This window comes from Symphalangus syndactylus, chromosome 6 (genome assembly GCF_028878055.3).
Source record: "Symphalangus syndactylus isolate Jambi chromosome 6, NHGRI_mSymSyn1-v2.1_pri, whole genome shotgun sequence".
Classification (NCBI taxonomy): Eukaryota; Metazoa; Chordata; class Mammalia; order Primates; family Hylobatidae; genus Symphalangus; species Symphalangus syndactylus.
This window is the reverse complement of record NC_072428.2, coordinates 30,512,846-30,530,388: the sequence shown is the minus strand read 5'-3', so window position 1 is coordinate 30,530,388 and position 17,543 is coordinate 30,512,846. Positions and strand designations below refer to the sequence as shown.

Below are 17,543 nucleotides of genomic sequence, written 5' to 3'. Positions count from 1 at the left end.
CCATGGTGTGGCAAATTTTGTTTTTCATAAAGGGCCAGGTAGTAGGTATCTTATGCTTGACAGGCCATCCAGTCTCTGTCACAGCTGTTCAACTCTGCCATTGTGATGAGAAATCAGCTCAAGACATTAATGGGAGTAAATGGATGTGGCTGTATTCTAAGAAAACTTTCTTTTCAAAAACAGATGGCAGGCCTATTTGTACCGCAGGCCAAAGTTTGACAGGCCCTCTCCTAATCCAGTGATCTTCTTTTTCAACAGCATGCATTTGTATGTGAGTGCCAGTGCGGGTCATCGCAGCTTGCACCCATTTCCAGTCTTCATCTAACACACGGAAGGTAATTCAGATAATTTTTTTTCTTTCTTCTGCTCCCCTAAGTCGTGTCTCAGCAATTTCATATGTCCTGCCCCGGAGACGCCTACTATCAAAATTGAGAACAATTTATTTAGATATACTCCTAACAAATACTGGACAATTCACAGCCCAGTTCACAGCCCAGTTGGTTATACAACTGAGAAGGCTAAGTGTCAATGAAGCTAAAAACCTTCCCAAGATCACATGGCTAGTAAGCGGGGGATTCAAGACTGTAGAATAAGCCTATTTGACTCCAAAACATATTACTTTGCCAATTATTCTCACATGGCCAAATAGAAATGAGTCACAAGGATGTTGTGAAGATAAGAATATCATTGGTTGAGAAAGGTCTGTCTCACTTCTTATTGGAACCTAAGAATCTGGAAGAGAAGGAGTTTTTAAGATTTGAGGTCAGAGTCATGAAACAGTCACCCAGTAGGCTGGAAAAAAAAGAATGTGTGATATTAGAAAAGCAAGATTTCTGGACAGCACCAATGGCATATTTGAGTTCAAATGTCCTGAATTTGATGAGATCCTTCCTCAATTTGATGAATTTTTTCTTAATCAAGTCCAGATATGCTAATAAGGTAGGAATAAGCTGAGAGTTTATTTTGACAATAATTGGTATTTCCCAAGTAAGCAAAAGGAAGGAACTTGTGGGTGTACATAAGGCATTGATAATAGAGGACCAAGGGATTTAATCAGAGATAGAATCAGGAGATATAAGCACATATATTATTATGATTGGATTTTACCACATGCTAGCCGTGTAACCTCGGAAAAATCATGTGGAATCTTGAATCTTCCTTGTTTCTTTATTTTTAAAACATCAATGAAAAAGAATCTTGCTTTACTAGAGTGGTTGTGAATATTAAATGAGGTACTTTCTGTGCAGGTACGTTAAAAGTATATGAAATTCAGGAAATAGTGGATTTCATTAGGGAATGTGGGAGATTAATTGAAGTTGATACATGCATGAGAATTCTATTTCTTCAGGTATAACCAGCTAGTGGGTCCAAAGAAGAACTTTATGTCTGCAGTTTCTCAAATCTCCCTGACCCCTCTTCACTTGTCAAATCACCTGGTGCTTCCTCGTCCCATGCCTACACGCGAGCCGTCTCATATGTAATCAAAAATAAATCCTTCTTTCATAAAACACTGTGATGTAAACTAGAATTCATCCAAGATCTTTGTGGTGCTCTTAGAGTCCAAAGACCAGTTATGAGACTTGGCTGGTTTTAACTTCCCTCAGCAGCTCTCAGCATTAGCCTCTCTAATGCTCTACAAACAACCAGAATTGTGCCATCACAAGAATTTGGAAAGATGTACCAGAATAGGCTAAATTATAGCCACCCACAAAGGCATCCATGCCCCGATCTCTGAAATTATAGAATAACTTGCTTGACATGGTGATACAATTTGTCTTTGTGTCCCCACCTAAACCTCACCTTGAATTGTAATAATCCCCAGGTGTCATGGGAGGGACCCAGTGAGAGGTAGTTGAATTGTAGGGATGGGTTTTTCCCTTGCTGTTCTCATGATAGTGAGTAAGTCTCATGAGCTCTGGTTGTTCTATAAAAGGAAATTTCCCTGCACATGTCCTCTTGTCTGCCACCATGTAAGATGTGACTTTCCTCCTCCTTTGCCTTCTGCCATAATTGTGAGGCCTCCCCAGCCATGTGGAACTGTGAGTCAATTAAATCTCTTTCATTTATAAATTACCTAGCCTTAGGTATGTCTTCATTTGCAGCTGGAGAACAGACTAATACACATGGTAAATGGAACTTGGCATATGTGATTAGGTTAAAGATATTTAGGTGGGAGATTATGCTAGATTACCTGGATGGACCCAATGTAATCACAAATGTCCTTAAAAACGGGAGGCAGGAGAATCAGAGGAGAGAGAAAAAAGAGAAGATGACACAAGCAGAGACTGGAGTGATTCAGGAGCCAAGAAATGCCAGTACCCTTTTACAAGCTAGAAGAAGCAAGGAATAGATTTTTCATTGGTGTCACTAGAAAGGACCAGCCCTGACCACACTTTGATTTAGCTCACTGATACTGATTTTGAATTTATGACTTCCTTGTAAGACTGTTGTTTTAAGTCATTAAGTTTGTAATAATTTTTTACAGTGCCAATAGGAAACAAAAAACATATATCTGGTGGGCATAGTGTAAATTCTCTGTGGCTACACTGCACCGAGTACAGGGATGTGTCACGGCTGTCACATCATTTCTGGAAACTCATCTGTACTTTTCTTTGAAATGCAGATTAGACACCATGGACCATGATTCTACCACTCTCTTTCTCTTGTCTTGTGGTCTCCTTTTGCAAATACTCAGTGATAACCCAATTTCCCTCCATTCGTTGACTTGCAAAAATTATCTGTCTGCTGTAGACAGAAACAATCTTTTATTCTTCTGTCTTATGGAGTAATAGCCTCAAAATCCAACAAAGCCTCAGTGCTGCCTTTCTCCCCCAAAACCTACCCTCCTTCACTCAAGTTTCCCTGGCCAGTTTTCTCTCCTCTTACTTTTATAGCTGCTATTTAACAATTTTTCCCTTTGCTCAAACCTCCATTTCCAAGAGCTCTTTCTCATTTTTTCCTACTGTTAGTTTAAAAACATGTTCTTACCTGCCTCCTCTAAGTAAGCTGTACTTGACATTTCAGTGTCCCCAGTTATTATTTATTTATTTTGCCTTTTATTCCTAGATGAATTGCCTACATAAATCCCAGATGAATTGCCTACATAAATTCCTTCTATTTCCTCACCATTTACTTTGAGACAGAGTCTTGCTCTGTTACCCAGGTTGAAGGGCAGTGGCCCGATCTCGGCTCACTGCAACCTCCGCCTTCTGGGTTCAAGCGATACTCCTGCCTCAGCCTCCTGAGTAGCTGGGATTACAGGCATGTGCCACCACACACAGTTACTTTTGGTATTTTTTTTAGTAGAGATGGGGTTTCACCACGTTGGTCAGGCTGGTCTCAAACTCCTGACCTCATGATCCACCCAAATCGGCCTCCCAAAATGCTAGGATTAAGGGCATGAGTCACCATGCCCAGCCTCTGTTTACTCTTAATCAAATTCTTAGGAACCTGCTTTGTAGTCCTGAACTTAATAGAAACTTGTTGTCACTCAGCCTGAATGATACTTCCACAGTCTCCATCCTCCTCTTGAACCTCTTTGAGCATCCTCTTCCCCTCCAGGAAATGTGGGATGGAGATTAAGAGCATGGACTCTAGATTTATATAGACCTGAACTGAAATTTCATCTCCACATTTAACAATTATGAGCCTCTGTCTCCTCATTTAGGTAAGGATGGTAACTTTCATCTCACACAGAATTGCTGTGAGAATTAACTGAGATGTGTATATCAACTGCTCAATAGTACTGTGAGAATCTGTTGGGATACTGCAGATCAAGTGTTCAAGTTATCAAGTGATATCTTTTTGTTATCCTGACCTCATTTTCTTTGCATTGTTTTCCTACGTGAGCTTCACTGATATTGTTGACCTTTGTACTTCCAACTGACTCACTAACAAATATTTCACTCTCCTAATTCCCCCTGGCATTATCTATTGACCACTTTCTGTAAATGAGCCTTGCCCCAAGCTTTGTACAAGTTTGTGTGGTCTCACAACAGCCCTGGAAGTTGATATTATTACAGTCATCATTTCACAAATGGATATATGATAGAAAGGGTAGGTCATTGAACATAGACACCTCCCTAGCCAGTGCCAGAACCAGCATTCAAATAGAGGCATTTTGCATCAAGACTCCCTAACTTTTATACTACTCCTTTGCTCTGAAATTCTGTGTATTTCCAGGGCTTTCTTTTACTTTTTCCGTAAGCTAACTTACTTCGTTCTGTTAGCTTATCTACTCACAGATGTTTGTTATCTAGGTAGACATATCCAAAATCTCAATCTCCAGCCACAGTTTCACGGAACTCAATGTCCTAAGATTTCATTCCACAACAAAAGAGCTCCAAGGATACTTGAGACCTTTTCCTTCAGTGTCCTGTTAGCCCACTCGTCCCCTCAATTAGACTATAAGCTACTGCCTCAAGCTTATGAAAGACATAACTGCCTCTTAAATTCAGTCCCCAATTCCCTACTAATTTTTCTTTTTTCACTCCTAGCACCAGTTTGTCATGTCCTTCTGCCTCTGCAATTTTGCTCTTGCCTATTTTTTCTGACCTTAGTGCTCCTCATCCCACCACCCTTGCTCCAGGCTGTCTTCTAATTGACTCTCAGATTTTTCACAGGCCCACCGTCCTGACTCTACAGGCCAACTGTCACCCTTGCCCTAAAATTTTAATTTTCTAGCAGTCACAACAGCCTTATTTCCTCATTTTATAAGGTCAGTTGTTGATTATCACCATTGTGATGTTTATAAACAGTACATCTGCTTCTGGATACAACTTGTGAGCCATGAGTTTACAAACATTAGATTATAAACCTGTAGCTAGAGCTGGAAGGAGAAAGTTTTCGAGAAAAAGGAGTGCCACAATAATAATAGCAAGTGAGATCTATGAGACTTTATATTTTATCCTATAGGAAATGAAGAGAATTTTCTCAGAAGTGTAACATAATCTGCTTCTTATTACGAAGGATCTCTCTAACTGCTGCCTAAAAAAAATTATCTCTAAAGGAGCAAGGATGAAAACAGGGAGGATCTTAGGAAAACTATTAAAATTGTCTGGGGTAGAGGTGATGGTTGCTGAGATGAAAGTGGCAGTAGTGGACATGAGGGAATGCTCGTTATGTTCTAGAAAGTATTTAAAACCACAGTAATTATATTTTATTATGGTTTGGATGTGGTGTGTAAGGGAAAAAAATAATCAGGAAACAACCCAAGATTTTTGGCTTGAGAAACAGAAAAATAATCAGGTTTCATTTTTGAATTGAATCATGAGTAGACAATTGAAGGAGATGTACATTTTTTTTTTTTATTGCTATTTAGTTTTTGCATTTGGAGTTCAGAAACTCACAAATTTGGTTTTGGCATGTTTGGCTTAAGATACACATAAAATATTTCAGTGAATAAGTCAAGTAGTAGAGATGACATCAGTAAGATGATAGAATATGAGTTTTTAACCCTCATTTCCTTGCTCTTTCACAGAAAAAACACTGATTTGACAACCACCCATAGATGAGAGTACTTTTTGGGAGGCCAGGAGTCCAGTGGTAAGGTCCCAGCATACCACTGGAGCAAAACATCTGAGAATACACACGTTTAAGAAGGTAATAACTTTCACTTTACTCACATTATCACTACCTCAAGGTGGAGAAATCCCCCTGGGCACTTGATTTTTCCCATGGCAGAGAGTGAGAGTGTAGTGGGCACTTGTCTCCCCAGCAGTTAGGACACTGCCCAAGAATCCCACTACTTTCCCACTCCATGCAGAACACTGAGGAGATCTGTGTGGCTGAATAGTGTACAGGCAGGTAGGAGCAGGAAAACAGGACAGGAGCTCACAGCAACAGGGGTATGGAACTCAACAAAATTCTACAGTTTCTACTAACTGCTTGTCAGACTCCACCAAGAGGTCCATGCCTGAGACGAGTAGGATGCATAACTTGTAGATGCCCATTACTTAGCCCATGCATGCTCCCAACATGATGCACATTCTTCCCTTCCCTGTGGCCTGTGCTCCACTTGTGCCTCCACTAATGGCACTGTAAATCTTTGCAGATTGTACATGAGGTCATAAGGACAGGGAGCTCAACAATGTTGGATTGGGAGAAGGTGCTTAACCTTGACAACGTCAAGGCACTACCCTAGGGAAAATAAACTCAGTGCTCTTAAAATCCGACTTGGCTTTTTGGGATCAAGAGCAAAGATATGGTCTTAAGACTTAGTACTGCCAACAAGGAGCAAACAGAATGCAGGGGTTACATTGACATAAAATGTCTGAGGTGCCCCTAGAATCCTTAGCCAGACTGACTCACAGTTTTGTCAGATGGAATTAATGATATGAGGTGAAGGTCTTTATCTTCTGAAGGTATTCAGTAAAGACTGGAGGAGGAGGTAACTTCTTCAGTTGTCGAGACAGTGATGCAAGACTTCAGAGAACACAAATGACATCACAAAAAGAACACAATATTTTTTCAGTAACAGATCTCAGTGAAATTGGAATATATGAATTACCTAACAGAGAATTCAAAATAATTGTTTTAAGGAAGCTTACCACAGTACAAGAAACAATACAATCCAAGAAAGAGATAGAGGTCATAAAAATAACCAAACAGAAGTTCTGGAACCGAATGCAATGAATGAAATGAAAAACAGAATGCAGTGAATGGAATGAAAAAATGCAACAGAGATCTTCAGCAGTGCACTTGATCAAACAGAAGAAACTGTGAACTCAAAGACAGATCCTTTAAAATTAGTCAGTCAAAGGAGAAAAAATGAAATAAAAAAAGAGTGAATAATGCCTATGAAATTTATAAAACACCATCAACCAAAACAATATACCAATCATGGGAATCCTAGAAGAAGAGAGCAAAAGAAATGGAAAGCTTAATTTAAAAAAATAATATCTGAACTATTCCTCCCAAATCTTGAGAGGGATGTGAACATCAAGCTTCATGAAGTTCTAAAGTTCTCAACTAAGTTCAACCCAAAGAAGATTACACCACGACACATTTAAATCAAATTTTCAAGTGTCAAAGACAGAGGAAGAATTTTGAAAGGAACAAGAGAAAAGCAACTTACATACAAAGAAACCTCACCCCCAATAAGGCTCTATTTACAAAAACTATGAAGGCCAGTAGAATCATATATTCATTGTGCTTAAAAAAATAAATAAATAACTTCTGGCCAAGAATACTATACCTGGCAAAGCCATCCTTTAAGAATGAATGAAGGGGAGACATATACTTTCTCAAAGTATATATCTGAGGGAAATAACCTAGACTTCCCTCACAAGAAATGCTAAAGGTAGTTCTTCAAATTGAAATGAAAATACTCTAATTAGTAACATGAAAATAGTTCAAAATATAAAGCTCAATGGTACAAGTAAATATATTGTCATATTCAGAATACTCTAACACTAAAATAAGGATGTAAAAATTACTTTCAACTCTAATATAAAATTTAAAATATAAATGTGATAAAAAGCAATCATAACTACAAAAGTGTTAATGGACATACAATATAAAATGTTGCTATTGGGACATCAATAATGGAAAATGTGAGGGGGAGGAGAGAAGTAAATGTGTCGGGTTTCTGTATGCAGTTGAAGTTCAGTCATTATCAGCTGTAATTAGACTGATATAAGATTATGTTTGTGAGTCTGACAGTAATCATAAAGAAAAACCTCTAGTAGATACACAAAAGATAAATGTAATAAAATCAAAGCACACCATTACAAAAAATTATTAAATCACAAAGGAAGACAACAAGACAGAAAGGAGCTACAGAACAGTGGGAAAACAATTAACAAAGTGGCAATAGTAAGTCCTTTCATAGGACAATTACATTAAATTATATGAATTAAATTATCCAATTAAAGTACATAGAGTATCCGAATGAATTAAAAACAAAGAACCAACAATATGTCCTTAAAAGAGACTCTTTTTAGCGTAAGGATACACACAGGCTGAAAGTGAAGGGAAGAAAAAAGAAACCTCATGAAAATGAAAACCAAAACAAACACAGAGTAGCTACATTTATGTCAGACAAAATCAACTTAAGTAAATACTATAACAAGAAACAAAGTTATTATATAGTTATAAAGGGGTCAATTCATCAAGAAGATGTAACAATTATAAATAGATATGCATCCAACATTTGAGCACCTAAATATATTATGCAAATATCAAATAGAACTGAAAGGAGAAATAGCAAAATAAAAATATTAGGGGACTTCAATACCCCACTTTCAACAATGGATAAGTTATCCAAACATCAATTTAATAAGGAAACTGTGGACTTAAATATAAATGTAGGAAAGTAGTATATTAGCATTAAGTACTTCCTCACAGATTTTTCAGCCAAAAATCAGAGTATATTCTCTATTTGGTATCAATAAAATGTTAGTTGTGTGAATAAACTGGGAAAATTTGATTTTCAATAGGGTTCAAGTAATGGCAAGAAGGTCACAAGTCTGCTTGTTTTATTAATGCTGTAAAAAATTTATGTTTTTTTAATGATCCATTGATGGGACCTCAGCAGTAGGAAGGGGGCCTATGAAATAAATGAAAGTTTATGGAGCATAGGAACACCATTCCACTTACATCGAAGGGATCTGGGGAGTCTCAAAATTTACAGTGTCTAATGGGCATAGCAAGCTTAAGCATGATTTTCAATGGCATGAGAAGTTTGGAAAGAAGAGTGTCATCTCAGATGGTATGGACTGCTATAACAAATTACTATATGCTAGATTCCTTGTAAACAACAGAATTTGTCTCTAAAATGCATATATATAGCCTCATTTGTTTATAGGACTAACCAAATGACATAATGGATATAGAGGTCTTAACATATAGGAAACACTTAATAAATGCCAGGGGTTCATAGCTAGGTAATAATAGCAACTATTTTAAACTATACTCCTGTTCCATGTGATACTTAGTTTAACTGAAACTTCTGAAAATTTATCAAGTATGTTATATAGACACATTATAGATGATGTAATTAGATATATATGTAGACATACAGACAATGAGTTCATTCAGAACAGCAAACTTCTGGGGGGGGCAGGAATATGTCTTCAATAACTTTAGAGACTGCATTCCCCTATACACACAGCACATTCAATTCACACACCACATTCAATTCACACACACACACTTTAGAATGTACACATTCTTGAAAAACAAAATTTGTCTCAATCTTTCTGAATATTAGCATAAGGACACTTTATAGCTTTATACACTTTTGTTTCTTCATTTTTATATGTTAGTAAACATATATGGAAGACCTATAAGGTAGAATGCACTAAATTAGATGTTGAATATTTGACAGAAACTATCCTTACTCACAACTGAATGAAAATAGGCAATTAGTTACAGAGTGAATTAAAATAATTCCTAGTTAATGGAAGTTATACCAACTTAGAGTATATATGTACATCTGTATATTATAATATAAACATACACAATGATTTATATATGAAAGATTAAGTTCAGACATTTTACATGAAAGAACGTAACAGCTATTGCCCTGCCTCCTAACTTAGACAATGAGCATGTAAACTCAACATACTGGGGCAGCGTAGCATAGCTTCAGATCCTGAATTCATTACTTACCAGTGTTGTTAGGCAAACCTGGAGTTCCTATGCTTTGGTTTTCTCATTTATAAAATACAATAAAAAATTCACCTCATAATGTTAACATTTTAATGATTCTCACGTGCACAAGACATGTTAGCCATAATAGTAAGTTAATGATGGCAGAGATTGCATTATGCTTCTGCTTTCAAGAGAAAATGTGAAAACATACAGTGTTGTTGATGAAAGTAGACACACAGCATTTATAAGGCTTTTGTAAAAAAATACAAATAAAAAAGTAAATAAAATGAAAATGAATGCAAAACACACTGCATTTTAAATGTATAAGCATTGGTTCACTAATACGAAAAGAAATGCAGGCTGTAAATCTAAAATTTGTAGATAATTTGCCTCAGCCAATCAAGATGTCACAGTAATACATCCTGGAAAATTGAAGTTAGTGATTGAGAAAGAGCACTACTTATAGAGGAAAGAACAATTTTACTGGCTTGCTTTGCATTTGGGTGTCTTCTACAAATTTAATTTACTCTGCTTTAGATACTCTAAAGAGAGAATTGAATTAAGGGCTGAAGCATGGAAGTAAGGAAGGTCATTCACTAATACTAAGTTGTGAATAGGGCATAGGATATATGGGATTGATTAAAAGCTGGAGGGCAGATGGGCCAGATTGTAAAACGGCCATATTTGGACTTCATCCTATAAATGCTGAGTAACTAAGCAGGCCTCCCAATCGATAAATTTCAGGATTTAGATCAGTGATTAAGAAAGGAGGTAGCCAGCAATGTGGTAGGAGATATTGGGCTGAGGCAGGAGATCAGAAGCAGAGTGAAGAGGTGGGGGCTATGGTACTAGGCCTAATAATTGATGACTGGGGCCAAATGAGGCAGGAGATTTGAAGCAGAGTGAAGATGTGGGGCCTATGGCACTAGGCCAAATAATTGATGATTGGAGCCAAAGTAGGCCTTTGGCAATTGAAATACAAAGACTTGGATAAATATGACAGATGTGTTCTGCAGTAATAAATTATCAGAGCAATTTTCTCCTGGGATAAGAAAATTCTTTCAATTTATTCTTAAAAGATAAAAACAAATAACAATGTGCATTTCTAAATGAAGGATAATTTTCTTCTCTCTAATTACAGTTCAGTTTCATTCTTCCAGAAACTCCTGAAGTCCATTTGGAAAAAAGAATATGTGATTTGGCAATGTAAGAATTTTAAGGAAAAAAATATAGAGAGGTCTCATTTTATACAAGGTAGGAAGATTCCTTTTTGAAGTAAAGTGAACATAATTATTTTAGATTTTAGTATTTTTACTATTATTCACTAAAATATCATCTCCCTTATTTATGGTTGTTAAAAGCAGTCCTGATAGTCTGAGATGAATAGAAGATTACTTCCCAGGCTGCCTCTAAAATATCAGAAGCCAATCATTGTAGAGGAAGTCCTAGCTGACATATTTGAGGGTTTCTTATCCAAGAAAACACAAGATGTTTTTCAGAGATACTTTCAGTATGGAGCATTATTTTTTTAATTATGTGTGACAATGATAAATAAGTAGCATGCAGTAATTTGCTGTCACACTCTGTACATACCTAAAGTCCAGTATGAAATCCATCCTGTACTTCTGAAGGGTTTACAAGAATGAATTTTACTTTTTTATTTTGGAATAGAAAAATCATATTAACAAGAGAGTAGAAAAGAATATTAAAGAGAGAGAGAGGGAGAAAAGGAGGGAAAACAAGACCATATTTCTTTTCAATGCCTACATCTCTGCTTATAGTTTCTGTGAAGCTGGATTACAATAAAAGCTATGGCATTCTCAAAAGACTTAAGGGCCAGAGATAATCGGTGGGGGGGAGTACAAACAGATATCATCAGGCAGAAAACATTTTTTTTTTTTTACCATAATACTTTAAATGTGTTAGAGGCCTAAAGGCTTCATGCCATGAATTGCAACTACCACTAAAGAAATTATATTTTTAATTTAATGAAACAAGTAACACTTTTATAATGAAAATTAAGCTAAAAATATTTTAAACTGATTCCTGAAATAAAAATGGCCAGGAGAAAATGGTGGCAATGCTTATAAATAATGCAATTTCAACTTTCTCAGATTTTTGACAGTATGTGTGTGTGAGTGTGTGTGTTAAAGAGTAGATATTAAAAATGTTATGACTGAGGGCCTTATGCTTCTGGACATAGTGGAATAATAAGTGTCAGATTACCCTCATGCTGTGAACAACTACAAATAGGACAAAAACCTACCAAAAACTTTCCGTCTGGAGTCAATTTTCTCAGCACAGGCACAAGGTGAGTAACCCACAAGGGTTGGTGGTCTTTCTGACTTGAAGAGAAGGCAACCAGAGTTTAGGAAGAATAAACGGTTGAGAATTTTGGGGGCAGATCTTTGAAGAAGTCTCTCTGACCTCTTACCACGGGTAAGTATGAGGCTCTGCAAACATAAAGTGAATCTTTACAAAGCCAGGCTAAACAACTCTAAGAGCTTACTCATAGTAGGGAGATATTCTTGCTCTGATCAGCCAGAATAGAGAGCATTTGAAAAATTCCTATAGCATTTCATGGAGACATCAAATGCATCATACTTCTATAGTAGCAACAAACTACCCCAAGAGTAACATGCCTCTGAACCTTTTTTTGTAAAGCATGAAAACAGACCTCAAAAGAGCAAAACTGAATAAAGAAAAACAAAACACAGTGTAAGGACAAAACACTTATTTAATGGGAGATAAATTCTAGATATCATAACATTAAGCATCTAATATAAAATTACCACCCATTCTAAGAAACAGAAAAATATAATCCTTAATCAGGACAAAAGTTAATCAACAGGGGGAAAAAGAAATAGCAGAGATTTAGGAATCAGAAATGAAGGCACTGCAAGAGCTATCATAACATTTCATAGAGCTTAGAAGACAGCACAGATGTATGGAGGTGGGAAATAGGACATATTTTTAAAAATAAAAGGGATATCCAGAGATGAAAATACAATAGCTAGCCTGGGCAACTTAGAGAGACCTCTTCTCTGGGGAAAAAAAAAAAAAAAATTAACTGGGTGTGATGGCACATTCCTCTATTCCCAGCTACTTGGGAGTCTGAGGTGGGAGGTTTGCTTGAGCCTGGGAGGTGGAGGCCTCAGTGAGCCACGATCATGCCACACCACCACACTTCAGCCTCGGCAATAGAGGGAGACACTGTCTCAAAAAAAAAAAAAAAAAAAGAAAAGAAAAAAAATACAATCACTGAAATAAAAATTCAATTGGATAGGACTTATAAAAGTTTAGATATGGCAGAAAGAAAATCAATGAACTTAAAGATACATTAATGTAATTTATAAAACTGAAGCAAACATGTTAGCATGCTCAGCCCCCCTCACCATGTGATGCCACGTGCCATCTCTGGACTCTGCAGAGTCCCAGCCGGTGGAAAGGCCCTCACCAGATATGGTCCCTTGATCTTTTCAGCCTCCATAACTCTGCAAAAAAATTTTCTTTTCCTTATAAATTACCCAATTTTAGGTACTGGGTAATTTATAAAAAAACCAAGACACACATCTATTTTAAAAAATCATAAAGTAACTATTCTTAACTGCCTTAAGAAAAAAAGTATTAAACCAGGCCAGGCACGGTGGTTCACGCCTGTGAGCCGAAGTGGGTGTATCACTTGAGGTCAAGAGTTCGAAACCAGCCTGGTCAACATGGCAAAACTACATCTCTACTAAAAATACACACACACAAACAAAAAGCTGGGCATTGTGTGCCTGCCTGTAATCCTAGCTACTCGAGAGGCCGAGGCAGGAGAATCACTTGAAACCGGGTGATGGAGGTTGTAGTGAGCTGAGATCACTCCACTGCAATCCAGCAGGGGCAACAGAGCGAGACTGTCTCAAAAACAACAAAAACAACAACAATTAAAACCAATCAATGAAGCCATCTCAGCCTTGCAGTGGAGAATATCAGGGTTTAAGATGGCTCTGATCCCCCAGGGTTTCCATCCAACAGGTAACATATAATAAAATAATTTTGAAATCCAGTGAAATGTTGAACACACGAGTCTTACATAAAATTAGAAGCAAAGAGTCTCCAGAGAACTCCAGATCATTTAATTCTGAAGAATTCTGCCTTTCTGTTTCCTTTGAAATGATTCTTAGCTTCTATTGTGTGCTGTACTAAGGCATACATCTTAAAGTCAACAGGAAATAAAAATAGGAGCATTTCCCCTTTTCTCAAATTTTTCTTCCACCTCTCTTCTGATCTTGCTCAAAACCAACAAATACTTCACACTTTTACTGTGGACTCGCCTTTCTGTCTTGGAAAAAACATGAAGAAATAAGAACTCCTTCTGTCTCAGTCTCACATTTTCTCACATTTTAGACACCTGCTTGTGAACTAGAAAGCCTGAAATCACAATAAACAAGGCAAAAAAGGCCAGCGAGGGGGTTCATAGCAAGCTTACAATGTTTTAATTAGTAGCCTATTAAAATAGTCAGTACAGATTGATGTTAAACCCACCTATTCTCTTATGTAAATATTGTTTCCAAATTTGGATACAGAATTTGTCATTAGATTTGCCTTTTTTGTTCTCACTCTGTCTCGGCTGTTTGTGGTCTTCAGGATGCAGTCTGTGATCTGCATAATCATTCTGTTTCTCTATTACATAGAATTATATGCATATTTTAAAGCTTGTATAAATCTTTAAAGGTACTTCTCTCAAACATTAAAGTGAGGGCATTAATATTGAAAAAGAGTAAATAATTTTTCCACAATACAAATCATAATCAACTTGAGGAAGATATCCCCATTTTCTGTCTTATCAAGAATTCTTTTTACTACTATGTTGTCTTCAGGTAGATTTATGACTAACTCTATAAGAAACTGCCAAGCAGTTACACAGTTCAGTTTTATCACTTCACCTGACCAAACCATGAAACTTCCAGTCATTCTACATCACATTAATGCTTGGCAGTATCAGTATTTTATCTTTTTAGCTAGTGTATTAATTTTAAAGCGATATACTCTTGTTGTTTTAACTTAGATTTCCCTGGTGACTTGTTTAGGTGAAGAATTTTTATTTTATTTTATTTTATTTATTTATTTATTTATTTATATTTTGAGATGGAGTCTTGCTTTGTCACCCAGGCTGGAGTCCAGTGGCATGATCTCGGCTCACTGCAGCCCCCACCTCCCAGGTTCAAGCAATTATCTTACCTCAGCCTCCTGAGTAGCTGGGATTACAGGTGCATGCCACAATACCCGGCTTATTATTATTATTATTAATTATTTTTAGTAGAGATGGGGTTTTGCCATATTGGCTAGGCTGGTCTTGGATTCGTGACCCCACATGATGCACCCACCTCGGCCTCCAAAAGTGCTGGGATTACAGGCGTGAGCCACCATGTCCAGCCAGTTGAGTACTTTTTATATGTGCATACATGCAACAGATATGTCTTCATTTATGAAATATCTATTATTCAAGTCTTTTCCCTGCTTTCTTTTTTCTTTTGGTGGACTGTCTCTTTCTTGCTCATTTTCAAGAGGTTTTTTTTAATTTTTTTAATATAAGTTCCTTGACAGACATGTGTTGTGAAAACAGGTTTTTGTCCTTTGTATCTTTGCCCATTTATTTTCTTAATTGTATATTTGTATAAATGAAATTAGAGGAGGAAAGTTTCTGCAAACACTTATGGTCTCTGAAATCCCAGGGACCTCTGTTGGAGTCATCTCCCCTGCTCTGCTTTCTGACTTTGGAGAGTGGCTAAGTTTGCACTCAGGGGAGGGTCTAACCACTTCAGCTCTCTGACTTGTTTTAACTATGAAATGTTTTTAGCTTTTATGCCTTATTTTGATCATAAGAACAAGAATAAAAATCACTAGTGGGTTTCTAAATCCAAATCAGAAGGGAAAGCCTGTTTCATCCAATTTTTAAATATATTTCAAAAAGTTAGGGAGGCGGAGCTTGAAGTGAGCCAAGATTGCGCCACTGCACTCCAGCCTGGGTGACAGAGCAAGATTCCGTCTCAAAAAAAAAAAAAAAAAAAAAAAGTTAGAAAATACAAACAAATCACTCTTGTCAGGGAACTCAGCTGAAACAGCTGAGGTGGAACAAGAGTGAATTGTTAGGTATCAGAGGAACAATAACCCAAAATAAAAATAACAGTGAAATCTCTCATCACTTACTGTGATAATATAAACAAGAAAAACTTGGAGAAAGTGCCAACCCCACTCTGTGTCATTTCTTTCCATGGAACCCGTGCATTTCAAGATTCAGGTGGACCGGCATACATGTGGGGCTCATCCCACTGACAAGGGATCCCCAAACAAAGGGGTCTTCAATTTTATGGATCCTGAGGGCCAGGGGAGAGGGGCAAGGGGGAAGGGCTAGGACTGCAAAAGTACTAGGTACTGAGAAAGAGTGGAAAATACATCTTCAAGGTTTTTCTCTCCCCTTCCCCACATAAGGAGGCTTTAGAAGAGATAGCCAAAGGAGATTTCAGCTAAACACTCCAAGTAAAAGGACTTAGGAAGGAAGGCACTTGGGGTAGGAATGCAAATATGCCTAAAAGCTGAATGAGACAGAGGGGGCTGAGTACTTGCCTACGACTTTCCTTAGACCTCTGCACCAAATCTGGTGTAGGAACAGCAACCTTCCCCCATTTTGCCTGCTGGGAAAAGCCTTTTGAATTATCTAAAGCTGGGCTTGAAAAATCACACACAGATTTTTGGACAGGAGCCTTTTGAAAAGAGGAATATTAAATATCTGAAATAGAATGATATTTATGTGATAGAGGGAGAAACATTATAAATATATATATATATATATTTAATGGAATATCATTTAAGTATACATAATCTGTAAAGCCTAAGTTGAATCATAGCTTTGGTAAATGATATTGGAATATCATGTACCCTCTCTATGGCACTGTTTTCTCCTTTGTATATAATATGCAGGTAAAAATAGAACCAATTTATAAGGCTATTTTGACACTACTTGTAAAGTTCTGGGACCATTTTTTAAGAGCCCAACTAATGTTAGCTATTATTCTTAGATTTTGTTTTTTCAAATCTGATTTTATCCCATTAATCCCTGAGCCATTTCATGGTATTATGATAGGAATCAATTATCAACCCGAATCTGAATGGTTTTGAGAAAGTGGCTGCTGTGTAAAATGAAACATGCTCCACTCAAATAGTGCACAAAGAATGACCAATCTGTGAGAAATCCACGTGTTCTCTCTCATCTCTGTACCCCCATCCAGTTCTGTTCTCAAATATGGAAGACCTCATAAACTTCTGGTAACTAACACAGCCTTCTTTTCTCCTGTCTTGAAAGGAAAGAGTCAAGTAGGCAACAGGAATAATGAAATAAGAGCAAGGGTTTTAGAGATACAGAGTCCTGGTTATAAAGTCTAATGTACTATCTATGTGGCCAAAAGTGAATTACCGAAGCTGTCATTGTTTCACGTTCCTCACCATATAATCAGGAAAATAAAATTTATTTGTGGCATGTGAACGCATATTTTAAAATTTAGGCTGGACACAGTGGCTCACACCTATAATCTTAGCACTTTGGGAGGCTGAGGCAGGAGGATTGCCTGAGCCCAGGATTGTGAGACCAGACTGGCTAACATAAGGAGACCCTGTCTCTGCAAAATATTTTTTAAAATTTGCCAGAAGTGGTGGTGCAAGCCTGTAGTCCCAGCTACTCAGGAGGCTGGGGTGGGAGGATCGCTTGAGGCCCCAGTGAGCCATGATCACACCATTGCACTCCAGCCTGGGCAACAGAGTGAAACTCTGTCTCAAAAAATAAAAAGAAAAAACATATGAAGTTATATAAGGCTTCAATAATTGGTAGCTATAAAATAATTGAAATGCCGAAGGATAGTAGTAGCTCCTATTGTGAATGTTTAGTGTTCAAGTGCTTCTTATATAAA

At 37.2% G+C, this 17,543-nt stretch overlaps 1 long non-coding RNA gene across 1 annotated transcript in view; it reads left to right on the top strand.

Moving 5' to 3' along the window:
- The first annotated feature begins 258 nt into the window (after positions 1-258).
- The window catches only part of LOC134737004 (uncharacterized), a 94,624-nt gene continuing 77,339 nt past the window's right edge, over positions 259-17,543 (top strand). The window contains exons 1-2 of the long non-coding RNA XR_010121518.1: positions 259-335; positions 5,480-5,601. This is a non-coding gene — a long non-coding RNA (uncharacterized lncRNA). The remainder of the gene's footprint in view (positions 336-5,479; positions 5,602-17,543) is intronic.